The sequence below is a fragment of the Giraffa tippelskirchi genome, chromosome 9, assembly GCF_054371585.1.
Source record: "Giraffa tippelskirchi isolate mGirTip1 chromosome 9, T2T-mGirTip1v1.2.pri, whole genome shotgun sequence".
In the NCBI taxonomy this organism is placed as follows: Eukaryota; Metazoa; Chordata; class Mammalia; order Artiodactyla; family Giraffidae; genus Giraffa; species Giraffa tippelskirchi.
This window is the reverse complement of record NC_137283.1, coordinates 6,684,470-6,706,381: the sequence shown is the minus strand read 5'-3', so window position 1 is coordinate 6,706,381 and position 21,912 is coordinate 6,684,470. Positions and strand designations below refer to the sequence as shown.

The 21,912-nt window shown below is 40.5% G+C and overlaps 1 long non-coding RNA gene and 3 pseudogenes across 1 annotated transcript in view; 3 read left to right on the top strand and 1 right to left on the bottom strand.

Moving 5' to 3' along the window:
• LOC145520547 (uncharacterized) overlaps positions 1–19,586 on the bottom strand; it is a 64,119-nt gene extending 44,533 nt beyond the window's left edge. Inside the window, exon 1 of the long non-coding RNA XR_014064573.1 lies at positions 19,277–19,586. This is a non-coding gene — a long non-coding RNA (uncharacterized LOC145520547). The remainder of the gene's footprint in view (positions 1–19,276) is intronic.
• LOC145520815 (cytochrome c oxidase subunit 2 pseudogene) lies at positions 1,482–2,183 on the top strand (annotated as a pseudogene).
• On the top strand, positions 9,805–10,337 carry LOC145520814 (cytochrome c oxidase subunit 2-like; annotated as a pseudogene).
• On the top strand, positions 11,716–19,257 carry LOC145520813 (cytochrome c oxidase subunit 3-like; annotated as a pseudogene).
• Positions 19,587–21,912: the final 2,326 nt, after the last annotated feature.

Genomic DNA, 21,912 nt, shown 5'->3' with positions numbered 1-21,912 from the left:
ATCCGCTGGCCAATGTAGGAGACGCGGGTTTGATCCCTGGGTCAGGAAGATTCTCTAGAAAAAGAAATGGCAATCTATTCCAGTATCCTTGCCTGGAAGATTCCATGGACAGAGGAGCCTGGAAGGTTATAGTTCAAGGGGTTGCAAAAGAGTTGGACACAACTTAGCAACTAAACAACAACCTAAGACATAATATGTATGATCATGCTTTATTAACCTCATGCCTTAGAAGCATGTACATCATTGATATTTCATAGTATGTACCTTCTTTGATCATACATAGCACATGAAGTCAAATCAGTTCTAGTCAACATGTGTACCATGTCCAATAGACCTGGAGTTTTATCAGGCAGCCATGTGAAATTATCAACCCACTCAGCACATGTCCCACCTCTAAGCTCCAGGCCCATAAACTGTGGAGGTTTCTATTAATAAACGTTATTATGTCAGGGCCATTTCACCTAAGATTGCCCACTCATTCAACTTAAATGAGACATCTCTATGGACTATTGATTCTTCACCCCAGGCTCACACATCACTGTGGTTTCCTGCATTTGGCATTTCTAAAATTTGGGGGCCGCTTCCCCTCAGCGATGGCGTCTGAGGCCCCAGCGCATTCAGATACAAGTACATGTAAGCCTGAGAATCTTCTGTTTGTTGAGCTTTCAGGTCATGAGTCCATTATGTATTTACAGCAGGGATAGACGTTGATACACAAGCATACTTCAATTTACATCAGCTACTAGAATTAACACTATTCCTACTGGAGTAAAAGTAGGCAACTCTTCATGGATATAACATCAAATAATCCCCTACTACATTATGATCCTAGGATTTATTTCCTTTTGACAGAGGGTGGTTTAACAGAAATTGTTTTAGCCAACTCATCCCTAGATATTGTCCTTCATGACACACACTACGTACGTAGTTGGCACATTTCCACTGTGATCAGTAGGGGTGGCCTTCACCATCACAAGAGGCTTTGTGCATTGATTCCTGATATTCTTGGGTTAAATGCTCAATGTAGCAGGAGCAAAAATCCACTGTGCAATGTTATTCATAGGCATAAAAAAAACCTTCTTCCCACAACAACCTCTTGTTTTATCTGGAATACCATGGTGATATTCCCGCTACCCTGACGCATATACATGAGATACCATTTCATCAGTAGGTTCATTCATTTCATTAACAACACTAATAATTTTCATAATCTGAGAGACATTAGCATCACAATGAGAAGTCTCCACAGTAACCAGTCCAAACTTAAAGTCCTAATTTCATGGAGGCCCTCCACCATAAAACACATTTGAAGAATCAACTAACATCAGTGTGAAATAAGTAAAAAAGGAGGAAATCAACCCTCTGCTACTGGTTTCAAGCCAACACCATAACCATTATGTCTTTCTCGATAAATGAAACATTAGTAAAAAGGACACAACTTTGTCCAACTTAAGTTATAGGAGAAAACCCTCTCTCTCTTCATGGCATATCTTTTTCAACTCGACTTTCAAGAGGCAACATCACCCATCATAGAAGAACTCCTACATTCCCATGATCGCGCATGAATCACCGATGTCTTCATTAACTCTTTGGTTCTTCATATTATTTCACTCGTACTAACAACTAAATTAACACATATAAACACAAGAGATGCACAAGAAGTCGAAACAATCTGAACAATTTTACCAGCCATCATCCTCATCTTAATTGCCTTGCCATTCTTAACAATTCTGTACATGATAGAGGGGAGAAAAAGCATCCTTTTCTGACCCTAAAAGCTCCAGGGCAACAATGAGACTGGAGTTATGAGTATACAGATTATGAAGCTTTAAATTCTGACCCCTCTATGATCCCTACATCAGACCTAAAGCCAAGAGAACTGTGATTGTTGGAAGGAGATAACTTAGTAGTTCTACCCACAGAAATGACAATAGAATCTCAATCTCCTCTGAAGATGTTTTACACTCATGAGCCAGTCCTTTATTGGGTCTAAAAACAGATGCTTTTCTAGGATACTTGAACCAAACAACCCTTATATCAACACAACAGGCCTATACCATGGACAGTGCTCAGGAATCTATGGAGCAAATCATAGATTTTCATACCTGTTTCCCTTGAATAGTTCCACTACGGTATTTCAAGAAATGACCCACATCAATATCATAAATCCATTAAGAAGCTAAACAGCATAAAACTTTTAAGTTCAAGATGGGAATTTAGATCTCCCCTTAGCGATACACCACAACTAGAGACATCAAGACCATTTATTACTATTTCAATCATTCTAGCCTTATTTATTAGAGTCCATTGAAAAATTTCAAAATATGGATACATACCATCCAATATTTTTCTATGACAATTGCCCTGGGGGTTTACTTCACATTTTGTAAGCTTCAGAATAATACAAAACCCCTTTTACAATTTCAGAAGGAATGTCTGGACCAACTCTCTTCAGGGCTACAGGATTGCACAGTGACATGTAATGATTGGTTCTACTTTCCTAATTATCTGCTTATGCCAATAAAATTTCACTTCACATCCAATCACTACTTAAGACTTTGCTGCCTAATATTTGACATTTTACAGACGTGTTATGACTATTCCTTTATATATCTATTAACGAGGATCTTCTGGAATTAATCATACAACTGACTTCAAATCAGTTATTTTTGGTATAATCCAAAAAAGTAATAAATCTCATGCTGACAATCACAAACAGAGCACTAGCCCACTACTTTTATGTATTGCATTCTGACTCTCTCCATTAAATATTTAGACAGAAAAAACAAGTCTCTGAGGGTGGATTTGACCCCACAGGAATCAGCCGCTTGTCCTGCTTCAGAAAATTTTTCATAGTGACTTTGACAGTTCTCTTCTACTTAGAAATTGCCTTTTTTTCCCCTTTACCCTGAACACCCCTCTAGAATAACCAAAAAGCAATGATCCATAAAAAGATGCTCAACATCAGTAATTATGCTGCTGCTGCTGCTAAATCGCTTCAGTCGTGTCCGACTCTGTGCGACCCCATAGACGGCAGCCCACCAGGCTCCCCCGTCCCTGGGATTCTCCAGGCAAGAACACTGGAGTGGGTTGCCATTTCCTTCTCCAATGCATGAAAGTGAAAAGGGAAAGTGAAATCGCTCAGTCGTAGCCGACTCTTAGCGACCCCATGGACTGCAGCCTACCAGGCTCTGCCGTCCCTGGGATTTTCCAGGCAAGAGTGCTGGAGTGGGGTGCCATTGCCGTAATTATGAGAGAGATGCAAATCAAAACTACAGTGAAGTTATCATCTCACGCCAGTCAGAATGGCCATCATCAAAAAGTCTACAGCACTTTCCTGGTCATCCAGCGGTTAAGAATCCACCAGCCAAAGCAGGGGACACAAGATCCATCCCTGGTCCAGGAAGATTCCATATGCCCAGGGGCAGCTAAGCCTGTGCACCACAGCTACTGAGCCCATGCTCTAGACCCACGCTCCCCAACAAGAGATGCCGCTCGCAATGAGCAGCCTGCACACCACAACTGGAGAGCGGCCCCACTCGTCACAACTAGAGAAAGCCCATGTGCAGCAAGGAAGACACAGTTCAGACAAAAATAAGTAACCTTAAAAAATCTACGTAACAATGGAGACTGTGTGGAGAAAAAGGAACCCTCCTACACTGTTGCTGGGGATGTAAACTGGTGCAGCTATTTGGAGAACAATATGGAGGTTCCTTGAAAAACTAAAAACAGAACTACCATATGATCCCGCAATCTCACTCCTGGACCTTCATCTGGAGAAAATCATAATCTGAAAGGACACATGCATCCCACTGTTCATAGCAGCACTATTGATAATAGCCAAGACAAGGCAGTGACCTAAATGTTCATCAACAGAGGAATGGAGAAAGAAGATGTGGTGTGTGCATGTGTGTGTGTGTATAATGGAGTATTACTTAGCCACAAAAAGAATGAAATAATGCCATTTGTAGCAACATGGGTGGACTTGGAGACTATAATACTAAGTGAAGTAAGTCCAACAGAGACAGAAACCATAAGCTGTCACTTATAAGTGGTATCTAGAAATTGATACAAATGAACTAATTTGCAAAACAGAAACAGATTCACAGACCTAGAAAGGAAAATTATGGTCATCAAAGGGGGAAGGTGGGAGGAGGGATAAATCAGGAATTTGGGATTAACACACACACTACTATATATGATAACCAACACGAATCTGCTACATAGCACAGGGAACTCTACCCAACATTCTAGGATAACCTCTGTGAGAAAAAAATCTGTAAAAGAACGAATGTGTGTGTGTGTGTGTATGCATATATGAGGAGGGCATGGCAGCCCACTCCAATATTCTTGCCTGGAGAATCCCCATGGAGAGAGGAACCTGGTGGGCTCCAGTCCATGGGGTGATAAAGATCAGATAACAGTGAGCAGCTCATCATATTTTATATATATATATATATATATATATACATACAATATATCTGAATCACTTTGCTATGCACCTGAAGTTAACACTATAAATCAACTCTACTCCAATAAAGTAAATTAAAAAAAAAACACTGCTTATTATAGCTCTGTTTCTAATCTTACTACTAGCAATAAGCCTACTCTATGGGTGAAGCTAGACAGCGTATTAAAAAGCAGAGATATTACTTTGCCAACAACTGATGGGTGAACCCAAAAAGGGCTAGAATCAACTGAATATGATCATTAGTTTAAGCCAAAATGAATGAATGTATAAATGTATACACACACAGTAGATTATGATTAAGTTCATAATTATCAAATGTCTTTAGTATATATATTATCATAGCATGTACAGTATCTCTTATAAGATTGTTAACATACTGGTCTCACCTAATAGCCTCACTGTTATGCCAGCAGTGTTATGTCATGACACCAACACCAATAGTTCTAAAAATACATTTCACTCTAGCCAGCAAAATACCATTTTCTTACTAATATTTGCAGCTTGTGAATTGCACTTGGACTATTCCTATTAATAATAGTATCAAACATATATGGCACCAACTAGGTACAAAATCTTAACCTTCTGCAATGATAAAAATCATTATGCCAACATTAGTACCACTAACATGATTCTCAAAGAATAATATCATCTGAATTAACACTACAGGCCACAGCTTACTGATTAGTGGAATAAGCCTATTTATTTTCAGTCAATTTAATAAGAACAGCCTCAACTTTTCCGGAGCTTTTTCTGTGACTCCTCCATCAGCTTTAATAACAGGTCTTCGCCACTCACACTTCTAGCCAGCCAATCCACCCGTCCAAAGAGTCCTTAAGCCTCCCCCAAAATCACCATCAACATATTAGTAATATTACAAATATTCCTAATCTTAACATTCGCTGCCATAGAACAAATCCTATTTTACATTTTATTTGAAACAATACTAGTTCCAACATTTACTGTCATTACCCAATGGGGTAACCAGACAGAACAACTTCAGACAGGATCTGAATATATACACTTGCTTGTTCGACACAGCGGTAGGATCCCTCCCACCCTACGTAGCCCTAGGATACAACCACAAGACTGCAGGCTCATGAAACTTCTTAACAATTCATGGACAAACAGAAGAGACTGGCGGCTGCCCAGGGTGAGGGGCTGGGGGAGGGACAGAATGGGAGGCTGGGGTTGGCAGATGTAAGCTATTATATACAGAATGAATAAACCAAGTCCTACTGGACAGCAGAGGGAACTATATTCAGTATCCTGTGATAAATGCCAATGGCAAAGTGAAGTGAAAGTCACTCAGTCGTATCCAACTCTTTATGACCCTGTGGACTGTCCATGGAATTCTCCAGACCAGAATACTGGAGTGGGTAGCCTTTCCCTTCTCCAGGGGATCTTCCCAACCCAGGGACTGAACCCAGGTCTCCCGCATTGCAGGCAGATTCTTTACCAGCTGAGCCACCATGGAAGCCCGATAAAAAAGAATCAATTCTGCTGTACAGCAGAAATGAATACAATATTGTACATCAACTATTTATATTACCATATGTAAAATAGACAGCTAGTAGGAAGTTGATGCATAACACAGAGCTTAGGTCTGTGATGACCTAGAGGGGTGAGATGGAGGGATGGGAGAAAGGGTTAAGAGGGAGGGGATATATGGATACTTATGGCTGATCCACACTGTTGTACAGCGGAAACCAACACAACACTCTAAAGCGATTATCCTCCAATTAAAAATAAATTTAAACTTCTTAATAACTCAATATTGAATGCAAATTAATGCCGGATTCCAGATCTAACATTTTCATGGGAATAATACGCATAATAACCTTCAGAAAAAAACAAAACAAAACAAAACACCTCTAACCTTCAGCTCTGACCATCCAAAGCCCACACAGAAGCCCCGGGGCAGGGTCCACAGTCCTTGCAGCTGTACTGGTAATTTTACAGGGAGGCTACAGCATGTAAGGTCACAACCATTTCAAACCCACATACAGATTTCAGAGCAGATCCCTTTCTCACACTTTCCTTCTGAGGAATAAATCTCACTCGCTCGAAGGGTTTACACCCAACAGACTGACAACCACTCACTGCATATTCTTGACAGCCATGCAGCACTAGTTGTCCTAGCCTTTCTCACCCAAACACCTTGAAGCTGTGGAGCAGCTGCTGCCCTAATAATCACCCCCGCATCACATCAACTATGCCCTTCTCCCAGCAATCTCACATCAGCACATTCATTGCCCAACCATCCCAGCATGAGGTCTACAAACGCTCCTCCCATTCACAACATGAGGATTCCTAGCAAGCCTTACAGATTTAGCCCCACCCTCAACTACCAACTTAACTGGGGAATTATTTGTAATAACATCACCTCTCTCATAATCAAACATCACCATTATCGTCATAGGAATTAATATAGTAATGACTGCTTTACACTCCCTATTATAACACAATGAGGTAATTATACACGTCACACTCCTAGCATTAAACCATCACTGACATGAGAACATGCCCTTATAACTCTCTACCTCTTCCCTCTCTGATTCCTATCACTCAACCGCCTAATTATTTGGGGGCCCTTTGACTATAAATACAATTTTAAAGAACCCATGAGGATTGTTAATCTAGTAACAGAAGCTCAAACCTTCTTATTTATTGAAAAAGTATTCAAGAAGTGCTAATTCAAGCCTCCGTGCCTAACAGGATGGCCTTTTCAGGCTTTTAAAGGATAGTCATCATACATTAATCTTAGGAGCCAAAACACTGATACAACTCCAAATAAAAGGAATAATCTTACTGCCTCTTTTGTACTAGTTACACAATTTATATTAACACTACCAAGTATAAACACGTACTGTAACATCTACTATAATAACATATACCCATCCTACATAAAAGCCACTCATATGCTTTTATTACCAGTCTAATCCCCACAATAATATTCATTCACTCAAGCCAAGAAATAATGCCTTCAAACGGACACTGTATCACCAAACTTCCAAATGATCACTTAGCTTCACAAGAGATGACTTCAATAAATGTTCCCACCAGTAGCTGTCCTTGTTACATGATCTATTATAGAATTCTCAATATGATACATACACACAGACCTGAACATGAACCAAGTTTTCAAATACTTCCTCCTCTAACGATAGTGCTAATTCTTGGTACTGCCAGCCATCTTTTCCAACTTTCCGTTGGATGAGGAGGAGTTGTAATTATATCTTTTTTTACTGATGGATGATGGCATGGCCGAGCAGGAGGTAATTCAAATCCAGCTCCTTTGCAAGTAAACTTATATGATCTCATCAGAGAGATCCAATTTATTTTATCAATACCATGATTCTTATTCAACTTAAACATATATGATTTACAACAAATTTTTCCTTCGTCTAAACTACCCAAACTTACCCTTCAGAGGACTTGTTTTCCAGCAGCAAATGGAAAACCCACCCCATTTGGCTTCCCAGCTTGAATTCCCTCAGCAACAAGCACTCCCCACTACCTCCTCTCAGCCCTACTCCACTCAAGCAGAAAACTTGTAAGCAGGCATTTTTCTATTTATTCTCTTTTACTCCCAGTGAAAAAGTAATACATTCATTCAAACAACATTATGCTGAGGAGAATCACCACACTATTAACAGCAGTATGTGTTCTCACCCAAAACAACATCCAAAAAACTGTTGCCTTCCCACTTATTTTTCGTTTTCTAATCATACTTTTAGTGCAAATTTATATCATTGAGGAAAATCAATGTATTAATTATAGTATTAAGGATCATTAAATGACCAAGTCTTTAATAAACTCAAGTTTTTCTAATTAGACAAGTAAGTAATGAAGCATCTAGCTGTTTCATATAAATACAAAAGAATCTTAAATGCCCAAATGTGGAGATACTGAAACTCTAGTAAGTATTCCCTAGGCTGAATATATCTTGTGTATTATTTTCACGACATAAATACAATTTTCTAGACCACAAAGCCTTTAATTGTGTACTTTTCAACATAATTAAGATTTATACAATTTTCACAACAGCACAAAACAAATTCTATTCAAGTTCCCACAGACCATAAACCAGGAGACGGTGGAGCACATCCGGGGACGTACAACTGGGTACAAAATTTTCACGGTCTAGAGGTATTGAAATCATCGAGTTTTTTCTCTTGCCACTGTGGAATTATGTTGGAAATCAATATCAAAAGATATTTTGAAAGTAACCCATATATTTTCAAGTGCAGTGTGACATTTACCATGTGAGATCTTCGACATAGCCACTGAAAGCCTCAAAAAAGTTAAAAGACTGACAAAACACACAGGCCCACACCCTCTCTTACATCAACAGTGGTTGAACTGGGTGCCAGCAGAGGCTGAACTGTGTCCACCTTTAGCCGAAAATCAAGCTCACTTGGGAGATTCCACTGCTCTTACCACTTCCCCCCTACACTTGGCAGGTGTTTCTTTAGTCCTAGGCAGACTAATACCATTAGTGCAATCATTAATACAAAACCATCTCAATATCAAACACTATTATCTGTGTGATCTGTACTGATGACAGCTATATTCCTATTATCATCATTACCATTATCAGCAGCTAGAATGACTTTCTTATTAACAGACCAAAATCTAAACACAATATTTTTTGGTCCTGCAGGAGGAGAAAGAGACCTAATTATATACAACACTTATTCTGATTCTTTAATTACCTTGAAGTTTATATCCTTATTTTACTAGGATTTGGAATAACCTTGCAAGTACAGTCTCAGGAAAAAAGAGCCTTCAGGATAGATGAACAGAGCTTGAGCCATGACATCCATCAGCTTTCTAGGATTTATTCTTTGAGCTCATCAGTAGGTACAGATGTTGATACACAAGCATACGTTATGTCAGCTACCACAATTATTCCTACCATAGAGTAAAAGTATTTAGCTGACTAGCAACTATTCACAGAGATAACAGCAAATGATTGTCTACTATGAGCCCTAGGATTTCTTTTCCTTTTGACAGTAGGTAGTTTAACAGGAATTGTTTTTGCCAGCTCATCCCTAGATATTATCCTTCATAATACATCATTTTTTCCTTAGCTCTCTGGTGTTTTAGATTGCGTCACTCATGCTAATGACTGAACCTCAGACAGTAGAGAATCCACCTGCAATGCAGCAGACCTGGGTTTGAACCCTGGGTAGGGAAGATCCCACGCAGAAGGGGACCAGCTACCCACTCCAGTATTCTCGCCTGGAGAATTCCATGAACAGAGGAGCCCGGCAGGCTACAGACCATGGGGCCACAAAGAGTCGGACACAACTGAGTGATTTTCACCTTCACTCATGCTAATGACTAAACTAACACATACAAACACAAGAGATGCATAAGAAGTTGAAACAGTCTGAACAACGTTACCAGTCATCATCCTCATCTTCAGTGCCTTGCCATTGTTACCAATTCTTTACATGACACAGGAAATTGATCATCCTTTTCTGACCCTAAAAACTCTAGAGCAACAATGAGACTGGAGTTACGAATACACTGACTATGAAGCTTTCAGTTCTGACCCCTTTATGATCCCTGCATCAGGCCTAGAGCCTGGAGAGCTGCGACTGCGAGGAGATAACCGAGTGGCTCTACTCATAGAGATGACAAGAGAAGCTCAGTCTCCTCTGAAGATGTCTCATACTCATGAGCCGGCCCTTCAATGGGCCTAAAAAGAGATGCTCTTCCAGGACACTTGAACCAAACAACCCTTGTATCAACACAGCCAGGCCTATGCTACGGTCAGTGCTCAGGAATTTTTAGATCAAATCACAGCTTCGTATCTATCGTCCTGGAATTAGTTCCACTAGGATATTTTGAGAAATGATCCACACTAATATCATAAATCCACTAAGAAGCTAAACAGCATGAACTTCTTCAGTTAAAGATGGGAGTTTAAATCTCCCCTTAATGATTTGCTGCAACTAGAGACATCAATTCATTACTATTTTGATCATTCTAGGCCTATTTATTACAGTCCAATGAATAATTTTAAAATACGTTTGTCACATAAACCTAGAATTAAAACTCACTCAAATGCAAAAAAACAATCCACCCCTTGAGAAAGAAAATGAACTAAAATTTATTGGCCTCATTCATTACCCCAACAATAACAGGACTTCTCTTGTTATCTTCATTGGTCTAGTCCCAAGAACTGTATTCCCCACACCTACACCCCAAGTCCACAACCACATCATTTCTACTCAACAATGATGCCTCCAACTCACATCAAAATAAATAACAGCCATTCATATCACTCAGCCATAAGGTGGAACAAAACTGGGTCATTTGAAGAGACGTGGCTGGACTTAGAGACTGTCATAAGGAATGAAATAAGTCAGAAAGAGAAAAATATAATACATTAATGCATATGTGGAATCTAGAAAAATAGTATAGATGACCTACTTTGCAAAGCAGAAACAGAGACACAGACTCAACAAACAGTATGGATACGAGTTGGGGGCAAGAGAGGTGGGATGAATCGGGAGACTGAGATTGACACATATACACTATTGACACTATCTATAAAATAGATAACTAACGAGAACCGACGATATAGCACAAGGCACGCTACTTAATGCTCTGTGGTGACCTAAATGGGAAGGGAATCCAAAAAAGAGGGGATACGTGTATATGTATGGCTGATTATTTCTGCTGTGTGGTAGAAACTAACACAACACTGTCAAACAGCTATACTCCAATTAATCAAAAAAAACCCCAAATAATAGCCATTTACAGTCACAGAGGACAGACCTGAACACGAATATTTCAATCACTCATTCTATTTATTGGGTCAACAAGTTTACTAGGACACCTACCACCTTCACTCACACCCACCATGCAACTCTCAACACATTCAGGTCTAGCAATCCCTCCACGATCAGGAACTGTGACGCCTGGTTTTCCCCACAAAACAAAAACATCCTTGGGGCATTTTGTACCACAAGGAACCCCAGTTCGTCTTAGCCCTGTGCTGGTCCTCATCACAACTGTGAGCCTCTTTAGTCAACCCACAGCCTCAGCCATATGATTAACAGCCAGTATTGGAGCAGGGCACTCATTAATTCACTGAATGGTGGGGGGCAGCTCCAGCACAGCCCTTGTGACAGTCATCACCCTCATTCCCCTCGTGATCCTCGAGTTTGTTGTCCCACTAATTATGTAGTCACCCTACTAGTAAGTCTCTACTTACATGTCAGCACATCATGACCCATCACACCCATGCATGTCGGAGTAAATCTCAGTCCCTGACTCCTTTCAGGAGCTCCTTCAGCTCTCCTAACAACACCTGGCCTCATCATAGATTTCAGTTCAATGTGAGAATGATCACTAAATCTACTAACACTCTCTCAACATATTGATGATGATGAGACATCGTCCAAGAGAGCACCTGTCAAGGCCATCCGACACCAACTGTTCAAAAAGGACTTCGATCTGGACTAATTCTGTTTATTTGTTTGATAAACATATTTTATTGAAGAATAGTTGACTTGCAATGTTTCAGGCGCACAGCAAGGTGATTCAGTTATACACATACACATATTATTTTTCAGATTATTTTCCAGTAAAGGTTATTATAAGCTGTTGATTAGTTTCCTGTGTTATACAGTAACTTCACTGCTTGTTGCATGTTTTTTAAATTAGAAATATAGCATTCTATTCATACTAAGTCAGACAAGTAGAATCAAAATGTCTTAAACTTTTTAGTTAGAAAGCTTGTGAACTTTTGCCTAAAATATGTGTACTATGCACACTATTTACATGTGTTTAGACTCTCAGTCATGTCCGACTCTTTGTGACCCCATGGACTGCAGCCCACCAGGCTCCACCGTCCCTGGGATTCTCCAGGCAAGAATACTGGAGTGGGCTGCCACGCCCTCCTCCAGGCGATCTTCCCAACCCAGGGTTCAAACCCAGGTCTCCTGCACTGCAGGTGGATTCTTTACCATCTGAGTCACCAGGGAAGCCCATAAATACTGGAGTGGGTAGTCTATCCCTTCTCCAGGGGATCTTCCTGACTCAGCAATTGAACCAGGTCTCACACTTGTGGGCAGATTCTTTACAAGCTGAGCTACCAGGGAAGCCCCCACACACTATTTAATATATATGTATGCAAAAGTTTTTCCACTATGCTTGAGAAAGAAAATAAAAAAACAGAAGAGACAGAAATTGGAAAACATAAACTAAATGAAATGGGAGCACTGAATACGAAATAGAAAAAGTGAAACAAACTAGAGAAAAGTAAAAGATTATCATATAGTCCAGTTGTTTTTAAACATGGCTGCCCATTAGAAACATATCTGCAGCTTTGGAGAAAAAAAGTAATACCTTGGCTTTTGTATTTTTCAAAAAATTCCAATTTTGATATGCATCTGGATTTAAAAAGTGATTACAAGTTTTTCTATTAAATGCTAGTTTTGGTGATATAGAATTTTATTATTTTTCTGTTGACCAATCATGATACAATAGTATTAAATGAGTAATAGTTACACAATCATAAAAGTAAAAGATGTTTATCACTTTCTACAATCAATGATCTAGACTAATGCTTTTCATGATTTCAGAAGTCCTCTTTAATACCACCCTTTTCTGAGTCTTCCATCACTCAAGCCTTGCCCCCACACCTGAGCTACGTGGATGCTGACCACCCCCCCGCCAAGCATTCACCCTCTAAATCCACTAGAGGACCACTCCTCAATACCTCAGTCCCATTAGCCACTGAGGTACCCATCACCTGTGCCTGCCACAGACTCACAGAAGGAGACAAATATATACCCTCCAAGAACTGTCTGGGGCTTCCCAAGTGGCTCAGTGGTAAAGAATCTGCCTACCAATGCAGGAGACACAGGTTTGATCCCTGGGTCAGGAAGATCCTCTGGAGGAGGAAATGAGAACCCACTCCAACATTCTTGCCAGGAAAAAAATCCCATGCCAGGAAAAAAATCCCATGGACAGAGGAGCCTGGTGGGCTACAGTCTACGGGGCTGCTAAGAGTCAGATATGACGGAGCAACTGAGCACAAACTCTAAGACAACTGCCTGGGGTGTTTACTTTTCACAAGGCTCAGACTAGCAGGAAACACCTCCTGTAATTTCAGATAGGATATATGGATCAACTTACCTCATGGCTACAGGATTGCCCAGCCAACATGTAATGACTGATTCTACCTTCTTGATCATCTGCTTCTTAGACTATTTAAAATTTCACTTCACATCCAATCACCACCTTTACTTTCAAGTAGTTGCTGCCTGATACTGACATTTTGCAAACTTGGTATGACTATTATGTATCTATTACTAAGGATGCTGAACATCACTATCAGAGAGATATAAAAGTACAATGAGGTATCACCTCACACTTGCCAGAATGGCCATCATCGAGAAGTCTAGAAACAATAAATGCTAGAGAGGGTATGGAGAAAAGAGAACCCTCCTACACTGTTGGTGGGAGTGTAAATTGATGCAGCCACTATGGAGAACAATATGGAGGTTCGTTTAAAAACAGAATTACCGTATTATCCAGCAATATCACGCCTGGGCATTTACCTGGAGAAAATCATAATCTGAAAGGATACATGCATCCCAATGTTCACTGAAGCACTATTTACAATAGTCAAGACATGAAAGCAATCTAAATGCCCATCAACAGAGGAATGGATAAAGAAGATGTGGTACATATACACAACGGAGTATTACCGAGCCATAAAAAAGAATGAAATAATGACATTTGCAGCTACATGGATGGACCTCTAGGTCCTCTAGATCATCATACTAAGTGAGGTAAGTCAGACAGACAAGGACAGATATCATAGGATATCACTCACATGAAGGTCTAATTTAAGAAAAACTGACACAATTGAACTCATTTACAAAACAGCAACAGACTTACAGACATGGAAAGCAAACTCATGGTAACCAAAGGAGAAATGTAAGCAGAGGGGATAAATCAGGACCCTGGGATTATCATGCACACGCTACTGCACGTAAGATAGATAACCAGCAGGACCTACTGTACAGCACAGGGAACTCTACTCCATTTTCTATGGTAACTTATATAAAAAGAAAATCTGGAAAAGAATGAATACATACACAAGAACTGGGCTTCCCTGGTGGCTCAGACGGTAAAGAATCCACGGAATCACTTTGCTGTACACCTGAAATGAACAAACATCAACTCTACTCCAAAAAACTTTTTTTAAAAAGCAAACTATGCTCATTAAACCTCTGTTTCTAATTGCACTAACAGCAATTAGTTTGGTCTATGCATGCACACAAAAAGGACTAGAATGAACTGAATATGATCATTAACTTAAACTAAAATAATGTTGACTCATTTCAGTATGATTAAGTTCATAATTATCTAGTGCCTTTTAGTATATACAAATATTACTAAGGCATGTACAGTTATCTCTTGTAGGATTATTAATATATTGATCTCAATATCCTTACTAGATATGATGCCCTGAAGGAATAATATTATCACTATTCATGATGGCAAACCTAATAATTCTAAACACACATTTCAGTCTAGCTAGTATAACACCCATTGTTCCACGAGTATTTGCAGCCTGTGAAACGGCACCTAAACTATCCTTTTTAGTAACAGTATCAAACATGTATGGCATCAACTAGTACAAAACCTTAACTTTCTCCAATGTTAAAAATTAACTCTGCTGCTGCTAAGTCGCTTCAGTCATGTCCGACTCTATGCGACCCCACAGACAGCAGCCCACCAGGCTCCCCCGTCCCTGGGATTCTCCAGGCAAGAATACTGGAGTGGGTTGCCATTTCCTTCTCCAGGAAATTAACTCTATGATTATATTAATATCACCAACATGATTCTGATAACAAAAACTAATACCAGCTGAATTAACCCTACAGCACAGAGCTTAATGATTAGTGGAATAAGCCTATTCTTCTCAATTTAATGAGAACAATCTCAACTCTTCACTAGTTTCTTCTGTGACTCCCTCCGAGCAGCACTGTTAGCTTTAACAACAGGACTTTGCCACTCACACTTCTAGACAGCCAATCCCACCTGTCCAAAGAATCCCCAACCGCCCCTCAAAAACTCTCCATCACCATGCTAGTGATATTACAAATGTTTCTAATCTTAACATTGGCTGCCGTGGAACAAACACTATTTTATATTTTATTTGAAGCAACTAGTGTTCCAACACTTGTCATTACTCAGTGGGGGTAATCAAAGAGAACAACTTCAGGCAGGACTTTCTTACTCTACGCACTAGTAGGATCCGTCCCCCTCTTAGTAGCACTAGGATATATCCACAACACTGCAGTCTCAATAAATGTGATAATTCACAGACACAGAGACCAGGCTGGGGGAGGCCAAGGGGGAGGGGCTTGGGGGGGCGGAGTGAGAGGCTGGGGTTAGCAGAGGTAAGCTTTTATATACAGGATGGATAAACAAGGTCCTACTGTATGGTACAGAGAACGATATCAAATATCCTGTGATAAACCATAACAGAAAAGAACACTAAAAAAGAACATATGTATGTGTATGGCTTCCCAGCTGGCACTAGTGGTAAAGAACTAGCTTGACAATACAGGAGCCATAAGAGACGTGGGTTCAATCTCGGGGTGGGGAAGATCCCCTGGAGGAGGGCATGGCAACCCACTCCAGTATTCTTGCCTGGGGAATCCCACGGACAGAGGAGACTCGCAGGCTACAGTCCACAGGGTCGCAAAGAGTCGGACACGACTTGAAGTGACTTAGCACACACACACGTATATGTGTAAGAAATCGCTTTGCTGTACGGCAGAAGGTAACAACACTGTTAATCAACTGTATTTCAATATAAAATTTTGTAAACTTAATAATTCAATGTCAAACACACATAATACCCATCTCCTGATCTAGCGTTTTCATAGGACTAGAAGGCAGACTAGACCTCAGTTAAAACATCTCTTGATGGCCTTCAGCTCTGATCACCAAAAGCCCACACAGAAGCCCCCCAGGACAGAGTCCACAGTCCTTGCAGCCATACTAGTAACAGTGGGAGGCTATGGATCCACACACAGATTTCAGGGCAGCTGCTGCCTGAATAATGACCTCCAGCGTCACATCGACTGTACCCGTCTCCCAGGAAACACACCAACAACACATTCGCAGCCCAACAACCATCCCAGCACAAGACCTGTAAACACACCTTCGTTCACAGCAACGCGATGATTCCTAGCATGTCTTCCAGATGTAGCCCTGCCCCCAACTATCAACCTAACTGGAGAATTATGTGTAGTATTATCACCTCTCTCATGATCAAACATCACCCTTATCCTCATAGGAATTAATACAGGAATGACTGCTTTATACTCCCTATGTGCGCTCATCATAGCACAAAGGTAAATATACACATCACATCCCTAACATCAAGCCATCACTGATATTGATGGACCTAAAGTTTGTCATACTGAGTGAAGTCAGAAAGGGAAACACAATTACCGTGTATTAACGCATATATATAGAATCTACAAAAATGGTACTGATGAACCTATTTGCAGGGCAGGAACAGAGATGCAGACCTGTGGACACGGAGTGGAAGGAAGGAGAGGGTGGGATGAAATGAGAGTACCATATGTACTACCATGTGTAAAACAGATGGCCAGCGGGGAAGCTGCTGTATAGCACAAGGAGCTCACCCTGGCGCTCTGTGATGACCTAGAGGGGTGGGGCTGCGGGGGGAGGTAGGCTTGAGAGAGAGAGGACATATGAATACTTACAGCTGAGCCACCATGTTGTACAGCAGAAACTAACACAATAATGTGAAGCAACTACACTCCAAGTAAAAAATAAATAAAATGCAACTAAATAAGAAATCAGAAAAAGAAGTGTATAATAAACCCCAGAAGAATAAGATAATTAAAACCAAAGATCAGAAATCAACAACACTGGAAGCGGAAATCAACAGGCCAGCTTAGACAGAAAACTAGTCAAGAGAGTTTGGGTCTACTTATGCATTGTATTCAAATAATTTTATTCTTTAATTCATAAGGTAAAAATTCATTTTTAGGATCTTAATATATTAGCTCTTGTACTAAACCACAATATCAAGTCACTGTATTTATAAACTACCTAGGAGTTTATAAGTTTGACTGTTATAATGAGTGTTTTATAGCCTATCATTTTAGATTTAAATATAAAGCATGCATTTTGGAAAAAAAAAAATTACTGACATGAGAAAATGCTCTTTTAATTCTCCAACTCTTACCTATCACTCAATTTCCAAAATTATGTGCTGGCCCCTCTACTGCCAACATAGTTTAAAAAAAAACCCACTAGATTTATTGTGCTCAAACTTTCTTATCTACCAGAAAAGTACACCAGAACTGCTAATTCAGGCCTCCAGACCTAACAGGATGTCTTTTTCGACTTTTAAAGAGTAACAGTCATCACTTGGTCTTAGAAGCCAAAAACTCATGCAACTCTAAATAAAAGGAATACATTATTTGCCTCTTTCACAGCAATTAGACTATTTATATATTAACACTACCGATTATAACTAACTAACATATAAAGTAACACATACTCAACCTACATAAAAGCCATTATCTCACATGCTTTTATCACCAGTCAAATCCCTATAGTAATATTCATTCATTCCACCCGCAATGCAGGATACCTCGGTTTGATTCCTGGGTCGAGAAGATCCCCTGGAGAAGGGATAGGCTACCCACTCCAGTATCCCCGGGCTTCCCTGGTGGCTCAGACGGTAAAGAATCTGCCTGCCGTGCGAGAGACCTGGGTTCGAACCCTGGGTTGGGAAGATACCCTGGAAAAGGGCATGGCAACCCACTCCAGTATTCTTGCCTGGAGAATTCCCCATGGACAGAGGAGCCTGGCGGGCTACAGTCCATGAGGTCATAAAGAGTCGGACACGACCGAGCAACTAAACGCAGTACAGCAGGCCAAGAATGATTTCGAATGGACTACAAATCACTATCCAAACCTTCACGTGATCATTTAGCTTCAAAAGAGATGACGTCAATAATATCTGCACCAGTAGCTATACTTGTTACATGATTATAGAATTCTTAATGTGATATATACACGCAGACCCTAACATGAACCGATTTTTCAAATTTCCTCCTCTTTCTAATGACAATACTAACTGTTGGTACTGCCAACAACCTTTCCCAACTTCTCACTGGATGAGAAGGAGATGGAATTATACCTTTTTACTGATTGTATGAATGACATGGCCAAGAAGAAGCCAATCCAGCTGCCCTGCAAGCAATCTTTTTTTTTCCCCCTTTGGTCCCACTGGGCTGCTCCTGGGATTTTAGTTCCCAGACCAAGGTTCAAATCTGGGCCCCAGCAATGACAGCCCAGAATCCTAACCACTAGGCCACCAGGGAACTCCTCCCTCAAGCTATCTTCTATAACTGCATGGGAGATACTGGATTTCTTATATCAATTAGCATGACTCTTATTCAACTTAAACATGAAACATACAACATATTTTTATACTTAAACTACCCCAGCTTCCCTTCATAGGGCTTGTTTTCCACCTGCAGCTGGAAAATCCACCCCATTTGGCCTCCCTCCTTGAATTCCCTCAGCAAGAGGCCTCCCAGGCCTCCCCCTCCCCCCTCTCCCCCCACCCGCACCCCCACCCCCACCCCCACCCGCACCCCCACCCCCACCCGCACCCCCACCCGCACCCCCACCCCCACCCCTATCCCTATCCCCCCATTCAGCCCTGCTCCACTCAAGCGCAAGAGGTGTAACAGGCATTTTTCTACTTACCCACTTCCACGCCCTAATAAAAAACAGTAAGTTCATTCAAACAAGAACATTATGCTTTGGAGCCATCACCACGCTACTCACAGCCATGTGTGCGTGCACGCGAGCTCAGAAGCTTGTGTCGTGTCTGACTCTTTGCGACCCTATAGACTGTAGCCCACTAGGCTGGGCTCTCACCCAAAACAACGTCCAAAAACTGGCTGCTCTCTCCATTTGAGCCAACTAGGCCTCCTTAAGGTAACGATGGCATGAGTCAACATTACCGAGCTTCCTGCACACGTGCACATGCCTTCTTTAAAGCCACAGCATCTGCAAACTCCGGAGCCACGACCCACAAGTTAAATGGTGAACAAGACATTCGAAAAACAGGAAGCTTATGCAAAGCCATACCTTTTCACCGCAGCCTCCCTGGTCGCCGAAGTCTCGCGAGAGCAAGAAGCCTCGTCCTCACAGGTTCTTACTCCAAAGACCTGATGGTGAAAATTGCTAACTCCTTGTAACCACTGCCTGAGCCCTGTTAACCGCTCTCATTACCGCACTGCTCCCAGCTGTCCACAGCACGCAAATCTCCTTCCCGCTCCCAGGATGACCTTGCTGCTCTCTATTCTCAATGACAATCACCTGCTCCTAATCCATCCCATCAAACGTCATTAGCCGGAAGCATCTTCGCCGGATTCCTTCTCTCCAACACTATTCTCCCCCGCAACAGTTCCACAAATGACAATGCCTCGTTATTGGAAACGAGCTGCCCTGGCCGTGACTATTTCAGGTTTTATTCTGGCCCTAGAAATCAACCGTACTACCCAACATCTACAGTTGAATTATCGTTCAAATCTCTTCAAATTCTCTAACCTCTTAGGATATTTTCCAATGATCCCGCACCGCCTCTTACCATCATTGAACTTTTCAGCTAGCCAAAAATCAGTGTAATCACTTCTAATCTGACTACATGTTTTACCAAAATCCACCTGTCTTAGCCAAATAAAAACCTCTCCACTAGTATCAGACCAAAAATGCCTGAGGGAACTGTTTCCTCTCATTCCTCATTACCTCCTCCTGAGCATAATTCTATTGTTACCAGAGTAACCTCCATCATGACTACAACACCTATAAGCAATGATCAGCCAATAACAATCACTAATCAAGTACTAAAATTGTATAACATGGCAATTGCTAGAGCATCATTGTGAAAAACCCAGAGTTAGTGGTGTCATAAATGACCCAATCCCCTAGTCCATTCAACTTAACCACAATCTCCTTGAAAACAAAAAACCATTAACAATTTCCGTCATTCATTCTGAAAGAAATTTGCCTGAAACAGCTTCAGTAGAGACATGTGAGGCTGAGTAGCTTTTCATTTGTTTACTAACTTTTTAGGCTTCCATGGGTCTGTGGTTTGTTTATAACCTTGGCTGCCTTTTTTTTTAATATTGAGTTGTTTCTTCCTCATTTGAGAGTTCTTTTATTATTATTGTCTGTGGAATCTTGATTCCCTGACCAGGGATCGAACCTGCACTTCCTACGTTGGGAGGGCAGAGTCTTAACCACTGGACCATCAGTGAAGTCTAGAAAGTTCTTTTAAAAATAAAAACTATTTTATATCGGAGTAAGGGTGATTAACAATGTTAGTTTCAGGTGTACAGCAAAGTAATTCAGTTACACATGTATCTGTTCTTTCACAAATTCTTTTCCCATTCAGGTTGTTACACAATACTGAGCAGAGTCCCCCGTGCTGTACAGTAGGTCCTCGCTGGTTATCTATTTTTAAAATAGATAGGACAGTGTGTGCATGTCCACCCCGAGAATTGACATTTTATAGATATTACCCTTTGTAACATAACTTGGACATATCTTCTCCTATTCTGTGAAATATATTTTAACTTTGGTTCTGTAGTTACGTCAGGGTCAGAGATGTTCTCTACTAAAATATTCAAGGATTTTCATCTTTTTATATGTAGTACTTTGATCGTGCCTTGATTTTTCCGTGTGGGGTGAGTATCTCATACCTTCTCACTGATTGTTTCAGTAAGTGACCCTGCTCCTCGAATAGACAATGTTGCCTTTCGTCAGATACCAGATTTATGGGTGTGCATGGATTTGCTGCCAACTTTCTGGGGCTATTTTACTATCCCTTGCTAATACCAAATGAAATTTTATAAAAATCAAGGGCTATAAAACATTGTTATATCCCTTGATTTTTATCAAGATATTAAGTCTTGATAAAATTCTTAATATCCAACACAAATTCAAAGCGCTTTTATTCTTGGCACTTTTTAACTTTTAAAGGCTTTTTAGAACAGTGTTAGGTTTACAGGAAAATTGAAGGAGATATTACAGAGGTACTTGACATTTCACTATGAATTTTTAAGATGAACTTGGCAAGTCCCATAAAAAAATGAAAACTTTGACTTTTTCTTGGAGCTGCATTAAATTTATATGTTAATTTGGGGGGAAATGATTTATGATTAAACCTCACAGTCGTGAACACACTCTTCATTGACTTAGGAACTTTATTGTTTTTCAGTAGTTTCATTGTTTTCTTCATAAAAGTCTTGCCCATCTTTTGTCATATTTATTCTTTAGATACTTATTTTTGTAGCTACTCACAATCAATTTTTTTGTTTTTTTGCCATGCCACT